Raw genomic sequence first — 15,977 nt, 5'->3', positions numbered from 1 at the left:
CAGAGTGTAAACAACAACAACCCAGCTTTGTTGTGTATGTAACCATAGGGATTTGTGATGTCACCTAGAACCTTCACAGCAGCGACAGCTTTATGAGGAGCATCAGCACTGCTCTGCCTGAGCAGAACCATCACCGCCATAGGTTGTCAAATAACCCGGGTTTAACCCACACAGGTAAGTCCAATGGGGTGCAAGCATGTCCTCTATGCTTACAGCTTCCCGTGGGTGTTGGTTTGATACAGTTTGGGGACAGCCAAGGAGGCATCTGCAGGCAACAAAGGTAGGTGTGTGCTTGTGTGTGTGTTTCCTATGCAGATCCTAAGCCCAGTGTCACATGCAAGTAGGAGGAGTAAGAAGGGTTCCTGGCAAATCCGGGTTATGGATTGCATTTAAAAAGGCCCCGTGGGAGTGCAATGGGCCCCTGTCTTGCTGCTTAGCAATAATGGTATGGGTTTAGGTTCTGCTGTGTGTACTGGTGGTTGACTGCCCCCCAGCCCAGAGTGTGCATGGAAAATTGTCTGGCAGCCTCCCTGACAGCAAGCAGTGATAGTGCCCATGAAGGGCACCTTGTTGGGCCCGCCCCTTTCACGGTTATCGCTTCTCGGCCTTTTGGCTAAGATCAAGTGTAGTATCTGTTCTTATCAGTTTAATATCTGATACGTCCCCTATCTGGGGACCATATATTAAATGGATTTTTGAGAACGGGGGCCGATTTCGAAGCTTGCTTCCGTCGCCCTATGCATTGACCCGATATGGCAGTATCTTCGGGTACAGTGCACCACCCCCTTACAGGGTTAAAAAGAAAGATTCCTACTTTCATTGCTACCTGCTTGCTGGCTAGCCAGCTAGCCAGCCCTGTGGGCCTTGCTGCTGCTGCAGCCAAAAAACAAAAGGTGGTGCTGCTGCTGCTTCTGCTGCTTCTGCTTCTGCTTGTGTCTGGCCGCTGTTGGAGCGTCCAGGCACAGGACTTCTGGTGCTGCTGACTAAATGGCCTCCTTAATTGGATCATTTGAGTAGCCAGCACACCTGTGCAGGTAGGGCATGATATGATAGGCAGCTGCCTTGATAGCGGGTGGGTGCTGAATGTTCCTAATTGACAAAATAAGATTAATGCTTATGAAGAAATATAAAATCTCATCCCTTCCCCAATATCGCGCCACACCCCTACCCCTTAATTCCCTGGTTGAACTTGATGGACATATGTCTTTTTTCGACCGTACTAACTATGTAACTATGTAACATAACATGGGGGGGGGGGGGGGGTCTCCTGGCTGTTCACACAGGTGTGTCATTGCTGTACATTGACCATGCATTGCTTCTGTGGTATTGCAAAGGCAAAGACAAATGCTTCCAGCCATCCATTGCACTAATGGATTGGTCATCAGCTGGCTGTCTATGTCCCGCATCAATATAGACCAAAGTACAGAGGGTTAGGCTATGCTATTGTGCACCTACCTGATGCATCAGAAGGTGCGAGGCCCTTGCTAAATTCTGTGCACAGACTTTGAGATCTATACTTTAGACTGTATCTAAACCTGCTCCAACATGGACTGACATTCTGGCCTACTTTCAGCCGATGCGACTTGTCTGTCGCTGAACAGTCGCTTTTTATGTATTCAGCACCTATGTATAATGTTGTAAAAATGCTCTAGAAGCTAAAGTCGCAGAAATGTCACACATATTTGGCCTGCAACTTTCTGTGCGACAAATTCAGACAGGAAAAATCAGTATAAATCCTTAGAAAATTATCCCCCAGTGTCTCCATCTGCTGGCGGTATTGAATAAGCATTGCTGCACTGATGGGGTATGCATTAGACGAAAAAAAAGAAGAAAAAGAAGAATAATACGCCCAGAAAAGAGGCGAAAAGGAGAAAAACGTAAAAAAACGTGAAAAAAAAGTAAGAGGAAGAGAAGGGAAAAAAAGGTGGAAATGGGTTTAAAAGTGATTTCGGCGGAGAAATATATATATATATATATATATATATATATATATACGCGCACACACACACATATATATAAACGTATTCTCCGTTGAGATATTGCAGCCGCTGCTGTGTCCAGGCCCAGGAGCCTTAGCACTGTGCTGTGATGTCACTCAATACCACTGACATCACTAGGTGTAAACAACATCTCTCCTTTGCTGTGTATGTGACTATGGAGCTGTTTGGTGATGTCGTCTATTATGGCCTTCATAGAAGCAACAGGAGATTGTTGCATCCATCTAGAACCCTCAGAACTACAGTGCTATGATGTCACTCACTTCCACAGGCCTTGCAGAGTGTAAACAACAACAACCCAGCTTTGTTGTGTATGTAACCATAGGGATTTGTGATGTCACCTAGAACCTTCACAGCAGCGACAGCTTTATGAGGAGCATCAGCACTGCTCTGCCTGAGCAGAACCATCACCGCCATAGGTTGTCAAATAACCCGGGTTTAACCCACACAGGTAAGTCCAATGGGGTGCAGGCATGTCCTCTATGCTTACAGCTTCCCGTGGGTGTTGGTTTGATACCGTTTGGGGACAGCCAAGGAGGCATCTGCAGGCAACAAAGGTAGGTGTGTGCTTGTGTGTGTGTTTCCTATGCAGATCCTAAGCCCAGTGTCACATGCAAGTAGGAGGAGTAAGAAGGGTTCCTGGCAAATCCGGGTTATGGATTGCATTTAAAAAGGCCCCGTGGGAGTGCAATGGGCCCCTGTCTTGCTGCTTAGCAATAATGGTATGGGTTTAGGTTCTGCTGTGTGTACTGGTGGTTGACTGCCCCCCAGCCCAGAGTGTGCATGGAAAATTGTCTGGCAGCCTCCCTGACAGCAAGCAGTGATAGTGCCCATGAAGGGCACCTTGTTGGGCCCGCCCCTTTCACGGTTATCGCTTCTCGGCCTTTTGGCTAAGATCAAGTGTAGTATCTGTTCTTATCAGTTTAATATCTGATACGTCCCCTATCTGGGGACCATATATTAAATGGATTTTTGAGAACGGGGGCCGATTTCGAAGCTTGCTTCCGTCGCCCTATGCATTGACCCGATATGACAGTATCTTCGGGTACAGTGCACCACCCCCTTACAGGGTTAAAAAGAAAGATTCCTACTTTCATTGCTACCTGCTTGCTGGCTAGCCAGCTAGCCAGCCCTGTGGGCCTTGCTGCTGCTGCAGCCAAAAAACAAAAGGTGCTGCTGCTGCTGCTTCTGCTGCTTCTGCTTCTGCTTGTGTCTGGCCGCTGTTGGAGCGTCCAGGCACAGGACTTCTGCTGCTGCTGACTAAATGGCCTCCTTAATTGGATCATTTGAGTAGCCAGCACACCTGTGCAGGTAGGGCATGACATGATAGGCAGCTGCCTTGATAGCGGGTGGGTGCTGAATGTTCCTAATTGACAAAATAAGATTAATGCTTATGAAGAAATATAAAATCTCATCCCTTCCCCAATATCGCGCCACACCCCTACCCCTTAATTCCCTGGTTGAACTTGATGGACATATGTCTTTTTTCGACCGTACTAACTATGTAACTATGTAACATAACATGGGGGGTCTCCTGGCTGTTCACACAGGTGTGTCATTGCTGTACATTGACCATGCATTGCTTCTGTGGTATTGCAAAGGCAAAGACAAATGCTTCCAGCCATCCATTGCACTAATGGATTGGTCATCAGCTGGCTGTCTATGTCCCGCATCAATATAGACCAAAGTACAGAGGGTTAGGCTATGCTATTGTGCACCTACCTGATGCATCAGAAGGTGCGAGGCCCTTGCTAAATTCTGTGCACAGACTTTGAGATCTATACTTTAGACTGTATCTAAACCTGCTCCAACATGGACTGACATTCTGGCCTACTTTCAGCCGATGCGACTTGTCTGTCGCTGAACAGTCGCTTTTTATGTATTCAGCACCTATGTATAATGTTGTAAAAATGCTCTAGAAGCTAAAGTCGCAGAAATGTCACACATATTTGGCCTGCAACTTTCTGTGCGACAAATTCAGACAGGAAAAATCAGTATAAATCCTTAGAAAATTATCCCCCAGTGTCTCCATCTGCTGGCGGTATTGAATAAGCATTGCTGCACTGATGGGGTATGCATTAGACGAAAAAAAAGAAGAAAAAGAAGAATAATACGCCCAGAAAAGAGGCGAAAAGGAGAAAAACGTAAAAAAACGTGAAAAAAAAGTAAGAGGAAGAGAAGGGAAAAAAAGGTGGAAATGGGTTTAAAAGTGATTTCGGCGGAGAAATATATATATATATATATATATATATATATATATATATATATATATATACGCGCACACACACACATATATATAAACGTATTCTCCGTTGAGATATTGCAGCCGCTGCTGTGTCCAGGCCCAGGAGCCTTAGCACTGTGCTGTGATGTCACTCAATACCACTGACATCACTAGGTGTAAACAACATCTCTCCTTTGCTGTGTATGTGACTATGGAGCTGTTTGGTGATGTCGTCTATTATGGCCTTCATAGAAGCAACAGGAGATTGTTGCATCCATCTAGAACCCTCAGAACTACAGTGCTATGATGTCACTCACTTCCACAGGCCTTGCAGAGTGTAAACAACAACAACCCAGCTTTGTTGTGTATGTAACCATAGGGATTTGTGATGTCACCTAGAACCTTCACAGCAGCGACAGCTTTATGAGGAGCATCAGCACTGCTCTGCCTGAGCAGAACCATCACCGCCATAGGTTGTCAAATAACCCGGGTTTAACCCACACAGGTAAGTCCAATGGGGTGCAGGCATGTCCTCTATGCTTACAGCTTCCCGTGGGTGTTGGTTTGATACCGTTTGGGGACAGCCAAGGAGGCATCTGCAGGCAACAAAGGTAGGTGTGTGCTTGTGTGTGTGTTTCCTATGCAGATCCTAAGCCCAGTGTCACATGCAAGTAGGAGGAGTAAGAAGGGTTCCTGGCAAATCCGGGTTATGGATTGCATTTAAAAAGGCCCCGTGGGAGTGCAATGGGCCCCTGTCTTGCTGCTTAGCAATAATGGTATGGGTTTAGGTTCTGCTGTGTGTACTGGTGGTTGACTGCCCCCCAGCCCAGAGTGTGCATGGAAAATTGTCTGGCAGCCTCCCTGACAGCAAGCAGTGATAGTGCCCATGAAGGGCACCTTGTTGGGCCCGCCCCTTTCACGGTTATCGCTTCTCGGCCTTTTGGCTAAGATCAAGTGTAGTATCTGTTCTTATCAGTTTAATATCTGATACGTCCCCTATCTGGGGACCATATATTAAATGGATTTTTGAGAACGGGGGCCGATTTCGAAGCTTGCTTCCGTCGCCCTATGCATTGACCCGATATGGCAGTATCTTCGGGTACAGTGCACCACCCCCTTACAGGGTTAAAAAGAAAGATTCCTACTTTCATTGCTACCTGCTTGCTGGCTAGCCAGCTAGCCAGCCCTGTGGGCCTTGCTGCTGCTGCAGCCAAAAAACAAAAGGTGGTGCTGCTGCTGCTTCTGCTGCTTCTGCTTCTGCTTGTGTCTGGCCGCTGTTGGAGCGTCCAGGCACAGGACTTCTGCTGCTGCTGACTAAATGGCCTCCTTAATTGGATCATTTGAGTAGCCAGCACACCTGTGCAGGTAGGGCATGACATGATAGGCAGCTGCCTTGATAGCGGGTGGGTGCTGAATGTTCCTAATTGACAAAATAAGATTAATGCTTATGAAGAAATATAAAATCTCATCCCTTCCCCAATATCGCGCCACACCCCTACCCCTTAATTCCCTGGTTGAACTTGATGGACATATGTCTTTTTTCGACCGTACTAACTATGTAACTATGTAACATAACATGGGGGGGGGGGGGGTCTCCTGGCTGTTCACACAGGTGTGTCATTGCTGTACATTGACCATGCATTGCTTCTGTGGTATTGCAAAGGCAAAGACAAATGTTTCCAGCCATCCATTGCACTAATGGATTGGTCATCAGCTGGCTGTCTATGTCCCGCATCAATATAGACCAAAGTACAGAGGGTTAGGCTATGCTATTGTGCACCTACCTGATGCATCAGAAGGTGCGAGGCCCTTGCTAAATTCTGTGCACAGACTTTGAGATCTATACTTTAGACTGTATCTAAACCTGCTCCAACATGGACTGACATTCTGGCCTACTTTCAGCCGATGCGACTTGTCTGTCGCTGAACAGTCGCTTTTTATGTATTCAGCACCTATGTATAATATTGTAAAAATGCTCTAGAAGCTAAAGTCGCAGAAATGTCACACATATTTGGCCTGCAACTTTCTGTGCGACAAATTCAGACAGGAAAAATCAGTATAAATCCTTAGAAAATTATCCCCCAGTGTCTCCATCTGCTGGCGGTATTGAATAAGCATTGCTGCACTGATGGGGTATGCATTAGACGAAAAAAAAGAAGAAAAAGAAGAATAATACGCCCAGAAAAGAGGCGAAAAGGAGAAAAACGTAAAAAAACGTGAAAAAAAAGTAAGAGGAAGAGAAGGGAAAAAAAGGTGGAAATGGGTTTAAAAGTGATTTCGGCGGAGAAATATATATATATATATATATATATATATATATATATATATATATATATACGCGCACACACACACATATATATAAACGTATTCTCCGTTGAGATATTGCAGCCGCTGCTGTGTCCAGGCCCAGGAGCCTTAGCACTGTGCTGTGATGTCACTCAATACCACTGACATCACTAGGTGTAAACAACATCTCTCCTTTGCTGTGTATGTGACTATGGAGCTGTTTGGTGATGTCGTCTATTATGGCCTTCATAGAAGCAACAGGAGATTGTTGCATCCATCTAGAACCCTCAGAACTACAGTGCTATGATGTCACTCACTTCCACAGGCCTTGCAGAGTGTAAACAACAACAACCCAGCTTTGTTGTGTATGTAACCATAGGGATTTGTGATGTCACCTAGAACCTTCACAGCAGCGACAGCTTTATGAGGAGCATCAGCACTGCTCTGCCTGAGCAGAACCATCACCGCCATAGGTTGTCAAATAACCCGGGTTTAACCCACACAGGTAAGTCCAATGGGGTGCAGGCATGTCCTCTATGCTTACAGCTTCCCGTGGGTGTTGGTTTGATACCGTTTGGGGACAGCCAAGGAGGCATCTGCAGGCAACAAAGGTAGGTGTGTGCTTGTGTGTGTGTTTCCTATGCAGATCCTAAGCCCAGTGTCACATGCAAGTAGGAGGAGTAAGAAGGGTTCCTGGCAAATCCGGGTTATGGATTGCATTTAAAAAGGCCCCGTGGGAGTGCAATGGGCCCCTGTCTTGCTGCTTAGCAATAATGGTATGGGTTTAGGTTCTGCTGTGTGTACTGGTGGTTGACTGCCCCCCAGCCCAGAGTGTGCATGGAAAATTGTCTGGCAGCCTCCCTGACAGCAAGCAGTGATAGTGCCCATGAAGGGCACCTTGTTGGGCCCGCCCCTTTCACGGTTATCGCTTCTCGGCCTTTTGGCTAAGATCAAGTGTAGTATCTGTTCTTATCAGTTTAATATCTGATACGTCCCCTATCTGGGGACCATATATTAAATGGATTTTTGAGAACGGGGGCCGATTTCGAAGCTTGCTTCCGTCGCCCTATGCATTGACCCGATATGGCAGTATCTTCGGGTACAGTGCACCACCCCCTTACAGGGTTAAAAAGAAAGATTCCTACTTTCATTGCTACCTGCTTGCTGGCTAGCCAGCTAGCCAGCCCTGTGGGCCTTGCTGCTGCTGCAGCCAAAAAACAAAAGGTGGTGCTGCTGCTGCTTCTGCTGCTTCTGCTTCTGCTTGTGTCTGGCCGCTGTTGGAGCGTCCAGGCACAGGACTTCTGCTGCTGCTGACTAAATGGCCTCCTTAATTGGATCATTTGAGTAGCCAGCACACCTGTGCAGGTAGGGCATGACATGATAGGCAGCTGCCTTGATAGCGGGTGGGTGCTGAATGTTCCTAATTGACAAAATAAGATTAATGCTTATGAAGAAATATAAAATCTCATCCCTTCCCCAATATCGCGCCACACCCCTACCCCTTAATTCCCTGGTTGAACTTGATGGACATATGTCTTTTTTCGACCGTACTAACTATGTAACTATGTAACATAACATGGGGGGGGGGGGGGTCTCCTGGCTGTTCACACAGGTGTGTCATTGCTGTACATTGACCATGCATTGCTTCTGTGGTATTGCAAAGGCAAAGACAAATGTTTCCAGCCATCCATTGCACTAATGGATTGGTCATCAGCTGGCTGTCTATGTCCCGCATCAATATAGACCAAAGTACAGAGGGTTAGGCTATGCTATTGTGCACCTACCTGATGCATCAGAAGGTGCGAGGCCCTTGCTAAATTCTGTGCACAGACTTTGAGATCTATACTTTAGACTGTATCTAAACCTGCTCCAACATGGACTGACATTCTGGCCTACTTTCAGCCGATGCGACTTGTCTGTCGCTGAACAGTCGCTTTTTATGTATTCAGCACCTATGTATAATATTGTAAAAATGCTCTAGAAGCTAAAGTCGCAGAAATGTCACACATATTTGGCCTGCAACTTTCTGTGCGACAAATTCAGACAGGAAAAATCAGTATAAATCCTTAGAAAATTATCCCCCAGTGTCTCCATCTGCTGGCGGTATTGAATAAGCATTGCTGCACTGATGGGGTATGCATTAGACGAAAAAAAAGAAGAAAAAGAAGAATAATACGCCCAGAAAAGAGGCGAAAAGGAGAAAAACGTAAAAAAACGTGAAAAAAAAGTAAGAGGAAGAGAAGGGAAAAAAAGGTGGAAATGGGTTTAAAAGTGATTTCGGCGGAGAAATATATATATATATATATATATATATATATATATATATATATATATACGCGCACACACACACATATATATAAACGTATTCTCCGTTGAGATATTGCAGCCGCTGCTGTGTCCAGGCCCAGGAGCCTTAGCACTGTGCTGTGATGTCACTCAATACCACTGACATCACTAGGTGTAAACAACATCTCTCCTTTGCTGTGTATGTGACTATGGAGCTGTTTGGTGATGTTGTCTATTATGGCCTTCATAGAAGCAACAGGAGATTGTTGCATCCATCTAGAACCCTCAGAACTACAGTGCTATGATGTCACTCACTTCCACAGGCCTTGCAGAGTGTAAACAACAACAACCCAGCTTTGTTGTGTATGTAACCATAGGGATTTGTGATGTCACCTAGAACCTTCACAGCAGCGACAGCTTTATGAGGAGCATCAGCACTGCTCTGCCTGAGCAGAACCATCACCGCCATAGGTTGTCAAATAACCCGGGTTTAACCCACACAGGTAAGTCCAATGGGGTGCAGGCATGTCCTCTATGCTTACAGCTTCCCGTGGGTGTTGGTTTGATACCGTTTGGGGACAGCCAAGGAGGCATCTGCAGGCAACAAAGGTAGGTGTGTGCTTGTGTGTGTGTTTCCTATGCAGATCCTAAGCCCAGTGTCACATGCAAGTAGGAGGAGTAAGAAGGGTTCCTGGCAAATCCGGGTTATGGATTGCATTTAAAAAGGCCCCGTGGGAGTGCAATGGGCCCCTGTCTTGCTGCTTAGCAATAATGGTATGGGTTTAGGTTCTGCTGTGTGTACTGGTGGTTGACTGCCCCCCAGCCCAGAGTGTGCATGGAAAATTGTCTGGCAGCCTCCCTGACAGCAAGCAGTGATAGTGCCCATGAAGGGCACCTTGTTGGGCCCGCCCCTTTCACGGTTATCGCTTCTCGGCCTTTTGGCTAAGATCAAGTGTAGTATCTGTTCTTATCAGTTTAATATCTGATACGTCCCCTATCTGGGGACCATATATTAAATGGATTTTTGAGAACGGGGGCCGATTTCGAAGCTTGCTTCCGTCGCCCTATGCATTGACCCGATATGGCAGTATCTTCGGGTACAGTGCACCACCCCCTTACAGGGTTAAAAAGAAAGATTCCTACTTTCATTGCTACCTGCTTGCTGGCTAGCCAGCTAGCCAGCCCTGTGGGCCTTGCTGCTGCTGCAGCCAAAAAACAAAAGGTGGTGCTGCTGCTGCTTCTGCTGCTTCTGCTTCTGCTTGTGTCTGGCCGCTGTTGGAGCGTCCAGGCACAGGACTTCTGCTGCTGCTGACTAAATGGCCTCCTTAATTGGATCATTTGAGTAGCCAGCACACCTGTGCAGGTAGGGCATGACATGATAGGCAGCTGCCTTGATAGCGGGTGGGTGCTGAATGTTCCTAATTGACAAAATAAGATTAATGCTTATGAAGAAATATAAAATCTCATCCCTTCCCCAATATCGCGCCACACCCCTACCCCTTAATTCCCTGGTTGAACTTGATGGACATATGTCTTTTTTCGACCGTACTAACTATGTAACTATGTAACATAACATGGGGGGGGGGGGGGGTCTCCTGGCTGTTCACACAGGTGTGTCATTGCTGTACATTGACCATGCATTGCTTCTGTGGTATTGCAAAGGCAAAGACAAATGCTTCCAGCCATCCATTGCACTAATGGATTGGTCATCAGCTGGCTGTCTATGTCCCGCATCAATATAGACCAAAGTTCAGAGGGTTAGGCTATGCTATTGTGCACCTACCTGATGCATCAGAAGGTGCGAGGCCCTTGCTAAATTCTGTGCACAGACTTTGAGATCTATACTTTAGACTGTATCTAAACCTGCTCCAACATGGACTGACATTCTGGCCTACTTTCAGCCGATGCGACTTGTCTGTCGCTGAACAGTCGCTTTTTATGTATTCAGCACCTATGTATAATGTTGTAAAAATGCTCTAGAAGCTAAAGTCGCAGAAATGTCACACATATTTGGCCTGCAACTTTCTGTGCGACAAATTCAGACAGGAAAAATCAGTATAAATCCTTAGAAAATTATCCCCCAGTGTCTCCATCTGCTGGCGGTATTGAATAAGCATTGCTGCACTGATGGGGTATGCATTAGACGAAAAAAAAGAAGAAAAAGAAGAATAATACGCCCAGAAAAGAGGCGAAAAGGAGAAAAACGTAAAAAAACGTGAAAAAAAAGTAAGAGGAAGAGAAGGGAAAAAAAGGTGGAAATGGGTTTAAAAGTGATTTCGGCGGAGAAATATATATATATATATATATATATATATATATATATATATATATACGCGCACACACACACATATATATAAACGTATTCTCCGTTGAGATATTGCAGCCGCTGCTGTGTCCAGGCCCAGGAGCCTTAGCACTGTGCTGTGATGTCACTCAATACCACTGACATCACTAGGTGTAAACAACATCTCTCCTTTGCTGTGTATGTGACTATGGAGCTGTTTGGTGATGTCGTCTATTATGGCCTTCATAGAAGCAACAGGAGATTGTTGCATCCATCTAGAACCCTCAGAACTACAGTGCTATGATGTCACTCACTTCCACAGGCCTTGCAGAGTGTAAACAACAACAACCCAGCTTTGTTGTGTATGTAACCATAGGGATTTGTGATGTCACCTAGAACCTTCACAGCAGCGACAGCTTTATGAGGAGCATCAGCACTGCTCTGCCTGAGCAGAACCATCACCGCCATAGGTTGTCAAATAACCTGGGTTTAACCCACACAGGTAAGTCCAATGGGGTGCAGGCATGTCCTCTATGCTTACAGCTTCCCGTGGGTGTTGGTTTGATACCGTTTGGGGACAGCCAAGGAGGCATCTGCAGGCAACAAAGGTAGGTGTATGCTTGTGTGTGTGTTTCCTATGCAGATCCTAAGCCCAGTGTCACATGCAAGTAGGAGGAGTAAGAAGGGTTCCTGGCAAATCCGGGTTATGGATTGCATTTAAAAAGGCCCCGTGGGAGTGCAATGGGCCCCTGTCTTGCTGCTTAGCAATAATGGTATGGGTTTAGGTTCTGCTGTGTGTACTGGTGGTTGACTGCCCCCCAGCCCAGAGTGTGCATGGAAAATTGTCTGGCAGCCTCCCTGACAGCAAGCAGTGATAGTGCCCATGAAGGGCACCTTGTTGGGCCCGCCCCTTTCACGGTTATCGCTTCTCGGCCTTTTGGCTAAGATCAAGTGTAGTATCTGTTCTTATCAGTTTAATATCTGATACGTCCCCTATCTGGGGACCATATATTAAATGGATTTTTGAGAACGGGGGCCGATTTCGAAGCTTGCTTCCGTCGCCCTATGCATTGACCCGATATGGCAGTATCTTCGGGTACAGTGCACCACCCCCTTACAGGGTTAAAAAGAAAGATTCCTACTTTCATTGCTACCTGCTTGCTGGCTAGCCAGCTAGCCAGCCCTGTGGGCCTTGCTGCTGCTGCAGCCAAAAAACAAAAGGTGGTGCTGCTGCTGCTTCTGCTGCTTCTGCTTCTGCTTGTGTCTGGCCGCTGTTGGAGCGTCCAGGCACAGGACTTCTGCTGCTGCTGACTAAATGGCCTCCTTAATTGGATCATTTGAGTAGCCAGCACACCTGTGCAGGTAGGGCATGACATGATAGGCAGCTGCCTTGATAGCGGGTGGGTGCTGAATGTTCCTAATTGACAAAATAAGATTAATGCTTATGAAGAAATATAAAATCTCATCCCTTCCCCAATATCGCGCCACACCCCTACCCCTTAATTCCCTGGTTGAACTTGATGGACATATGTCTTTTTTCGACCGTACTAACTATGTAACTATGTAACATAACATGGGGGGGGGGGGGGGGGTCTCCTGGCTGTTCACACAGGTGTGTCATTGCTGTACATTGACCATGCATTGCTTCTGTGGTATTGCAAAGGCAAAGACAAATGCTTCCAGCCATCCATTGCACTAATGGATTGGTCATCAGCTGGCTGTCTATGTCCCGCATCAATATAGACCAAAGTACAGAGGGTTAGGCTATGCTATTGTGCACCTACCTGATGCATCAGAAGGTGCGAGGCCCTTGCTAAATTCTGTGCACAGACTTTGAGATCTATACTTTAGACTGTATCTAAACCTGCTCCAACATGGACTGACATTCTGGCCTACTTTCAGCCGATGCGACTTGTCTGTCGCTGAACAGTCGCTTTTTATGTATTCAGCACCTATGTATAATGTTGTAAAAATGCTCTAGAAGCTAAAGTCGCAGAAATGTCACACATATTTGGCCTGCAACTTTCTGTGCGACAAATTCAGACAGGAAAAATCAGTATAAATCCTTAGAAAATTATCCCCCAGTGTCTCCATCTGCTGGCGGTATTGAATAAGCATTGCTGCACTGATGGGGTATGCATTAGACGAAAAAAAAGAAGAAAAAGAAGAATAATACGCCCAGAAAAGAGGCGAAAAGGAGAAAAACGTAAAAAAACGTGAAAAAAAAGTAAGAGGAAGAGAAGGGAAAAAAAGGTGGAAATGGGTTTAAAAGTGATTTCGGCGGAAAAAAAAAAATATATATATATATATATATATATATATATATATATACGCGCACACACACACATATATATAAACGTATTCTCCGTTGAGATATTGCAGCCGCTGCTGTGTCCAGGCCCAGGAGCCTTAGCACTGTGCTGTGATGTCACTCAATACCACTGACATCACTAGGTGTAAACAACATCTCTCCTTTGCTGTGTATGTGACTATGGAGCTGTTTGGTGATGTCGTCTATTATGGCCTTCATAGAAGCAACAGGAGATTGTTGCATCCATCTAGAACCCTCAGAACTACAGTGCTATGATGTCACTCACTTCCACAGGCCTTGCAGAGTGTAAACAACAACAACCCAGCTTTGTTGTGTATGTAACCATAGGGATTTGTGATGTCACCTAGAACCTTCACAGCAGCGACAGCTTTATGAGGAGCATCAGCACTGCTCTGCCTGAGCAGAACCATCACCGCCATAGGTTGTCAAATAACCCGGGTTTAACCCACACAGGTAAGTCCAATGGGGTGCAGGCATGTCCTCTATGCTTACAGCTTCCCGTGGGTGTTGGTTTGATACCGTTTGGGGACAGCCAAGGAGGCATCTGCAGGCAACAAAGGTAGGTGTGTGCTTGTGTGTGTGTTTCCTATGCAGATCCTAAGCCCAGTGTCACATGCAAGTAGGAGGAGTAAGAAGGGTTCCTGGCAAATCCGGGTTATGGATTGCATTTAAAAAGGCCCCGTGGGAGTGCAATGGGCCCCTGTCTTGCTGCTTAGCAATAATGGTATGGGTTTAGGTTCTGCTGTGTGTACTGGTGGTTGACTGCCCCCCAGCCCAGAGTGTGCATGGAAAATTGTCTGGCAGCCTCCCTGACAGCAAGCAGTGATAGTGCCCATGAAGGGCACCTTGTTGGGCCCGCCCCTTTCACGGTTATCGCTTCTCGGCCTTTTGGCTAAGATCAAGTGTAGTATCTGTTCTTATCAGTTTAATATCTGATACGTCCCCTATCTGGGGACCATATATTAAATGGATTTTTGAGAACGGGGGCCGATTTCGAAGCTTGCTTCCGTCGCCCTATGCATTGACCCGATATGGCAGTATCTTCGGGTACAGTGCACCACCCCCTTACAGGGTTAAAAAGAAAGATTCCTACTTTCATTGCTACCTGCTTGCTGGCTAGCCAGCTAGCCAGCCCTGTGGGCCTTGCTGCTGCTGCAGCCAAAAAACAAAAGGTGGTGCTGCTGCTGCTTCTGCTGCTTCTGCTTCTGCTTGTGTCTGGCCGCTGTTGGAGCGTCCAGGCACAGGACTTCTGCTGCTGCTGACTAAATGGCCTCCTTAATTGGATCATTTGAGTAGCCAGCACACCTGTGCAGGTAGGGCATGACATGATAGGCAGCTGCCTTGATAGCGGGTGGGTGCTGAATGTTCCTAATTGACAAAATAAGATTAATGCTTATGAAGAAATATAAAATCTCATCCCTTCCCCAATATCGCGCCACACCCCTACCCCTTAATTCCCTGGTTGAACTTGATGGACATATGTCTTTTTTCGACCGTACTAACTATGTAACTATGTAACATAACATGGGGGGGGGGGGGGGGGTCTCCTGGCTGTTCACACAGGTGTGTCATTGCTGTACATTGACCATGCATTGCTTCTGTGGTATTGCAAAGGCAAAGACAAATGCTTCCAGCCATCCATTGCACTAATGGATTGGTCATCAGCTGGCTGTCTATGTCCCGCATCAATATAGACCAAAGTACAGAGGGTTAGGCTATGCTATTGTGCACCTACCTGATGCATCAGAAGGTGCGAGGCCCTTGCTAAATTCTGTGCACAGACTTTGAGATCTATACTTTAGACTGTATCTAAACCTGCTCCAACATGGACTGACATTCTGGCCTACTTTCAGCCGATGCGACTTGTCTGTCGCTGAACAGTCGCTTTTTATGTATTCAGCACCTATGTATAATGTTGTAAAAATGCTCTAGAAGCTAAAGTCGCAGAAATGTCACACATATTTGGCCTGCAACTTTCTGTGCGACAAATTCAGACAGGAAAAATCAGTATAAATCCTTAGAAAATTATCCCCCAGTGTCTCCATCTGCTGGCGGTATTGAATAAGCATTGCTGCACTGATGGGGTATGCATTAGACGAAAAAAAAGAAGAAAAAGAAGAATAATACGCCCAGAAAAGAGGCGAAAAGGAGAAAAACGTAAAAAAACGTGAAAAAAAAGTAAGAGGAAGAGAAGGGAAAAAAAGGTGGAAATGGGTTTAAAAGTGATTTCGGCGGAGAAATATATATATATATATATATATATATATATATATATATATATATATACGCGCACACACACACATATATATAAACGTATTCTCCGTTGAGATATTGCAGCCGCTGCTGTGTCCAGGCCCAGGAGCCTTAGCACTGTGCTGTGATGTCACTCAATACCACTGACATCACTAGGTGTAAACAACATCTCTCCTTTGCTGTGTATGTGACTATGGAGCTGTTTGGTGATGTCGTCTATTATGGCCTTCATAGAAGCAACAGGAGATTGTTGCATCCATCTAGAACCCTCAGAACTACAGTGCTATGATGTCACTCACTTCCACAGGCCTTGCA

General features: G+C 46.0%; 7 non-coding genes across 7 annotated transcripts; all 7 read left to right on the top strand.

Moving 5' to 3' along the window:
• Window positions 1-593: 593 nt before the first annotated feature.
• On the top strand, window positions 594-784 carry LOC130314688 (U2 spliceosomal RNA). Its single transcript, XR_008862325.1, has one exon. It is a non-coding gene; the product is annotated as a U2 spliceosomal RNA (small nuclear RNA).
• Window positions 785-2,867: 2,083 nt separating this feature from the next.
• On the top strand, window positions 2,868-3,058 carry LOC130314704 (U2 spliceosomal RNA). The gene has a single exon (XR_008862340.1). It is a non-coding gene; the product is annotated as a U2 spliceosomal RNA (small nuclear RNA).
• Window positions 3,059-5,145: 2,087 nt separating this feature from the next.
• Window positions 5,146-5,336, top strand: LOC130314687 (U2 spliceosomal RNA). Its single transcript, XR_008862324.1, has one exon. It is a non-coding gene; the product is annotated as a U2 spliceosomal RNA (small nuclear RNA).
• A 2,095-nt stretch (window positions 5,337-7,431) lies between these two features.
• LOC130314686 (U2 spliceosomal RNA) lies at window positions 7,432-7,622 on the top strand. The gene has a single exon (XR_008862323.1). It is a non-coding gene; the product is annotated as a U2 spliceosomal RNA (small nuclear RNA).
• A 2,093-nt stretch (window positions 7,623-9,715) lies between these two features.
• Window positions 9,716-9,906, top strand: LOC130314684 (U2 spliceosomal RNA). Its single transcript, XR_008862322.1, has one exon. It is a non-coding gene; the product is annotated as a U2 spliceosomal RNA (small nuclear RNA).
• Window positions 9,907-11,998: 2,092 nt separating this feature from the next.
• LOC130314715 (U2 spliceosomal RNA) lies at window positions 11,999-12,189 on the top strand. The gene has a single exon (XR_008862347.1). It is a non-coding gene; the product is annotated as a U2 spliceosomal RNA (small nuclear RNA).
• Window positions 12,190-14,281: 2,092 nt separating this feature from the next.
• Window positions 14,282-14,472, top strand: LOC130314714 (U2 spliceosomal RNA). Its single transcript, XR_008862346.1, has one exon. It is a non-coding gene; the product is annotated as a U2 spliceosomal RNA (small nuclear RNA).
• The last annotated feature ends 1,505 nt before the right edge of the window (window positions 14,473-15,977 follow it).

This window comes from Hyla sarda, unplaced genomic scaffold, assembly GCF_029499605.1.
Source record: "Hyla sarda isolate aHylSar1 unplaced genomic scaffold, aHylSar1.hap1 scaffold_1845, whole genome shotgun sequence".
NCBI lineage: Eukaryota > Metazoa > Chordata > Amphibia > Anura > Hylidae > Hyla > Hyla sarda.
This window is presented reverse-complemented; position numbering and strand designations above follow the sequence as displayed.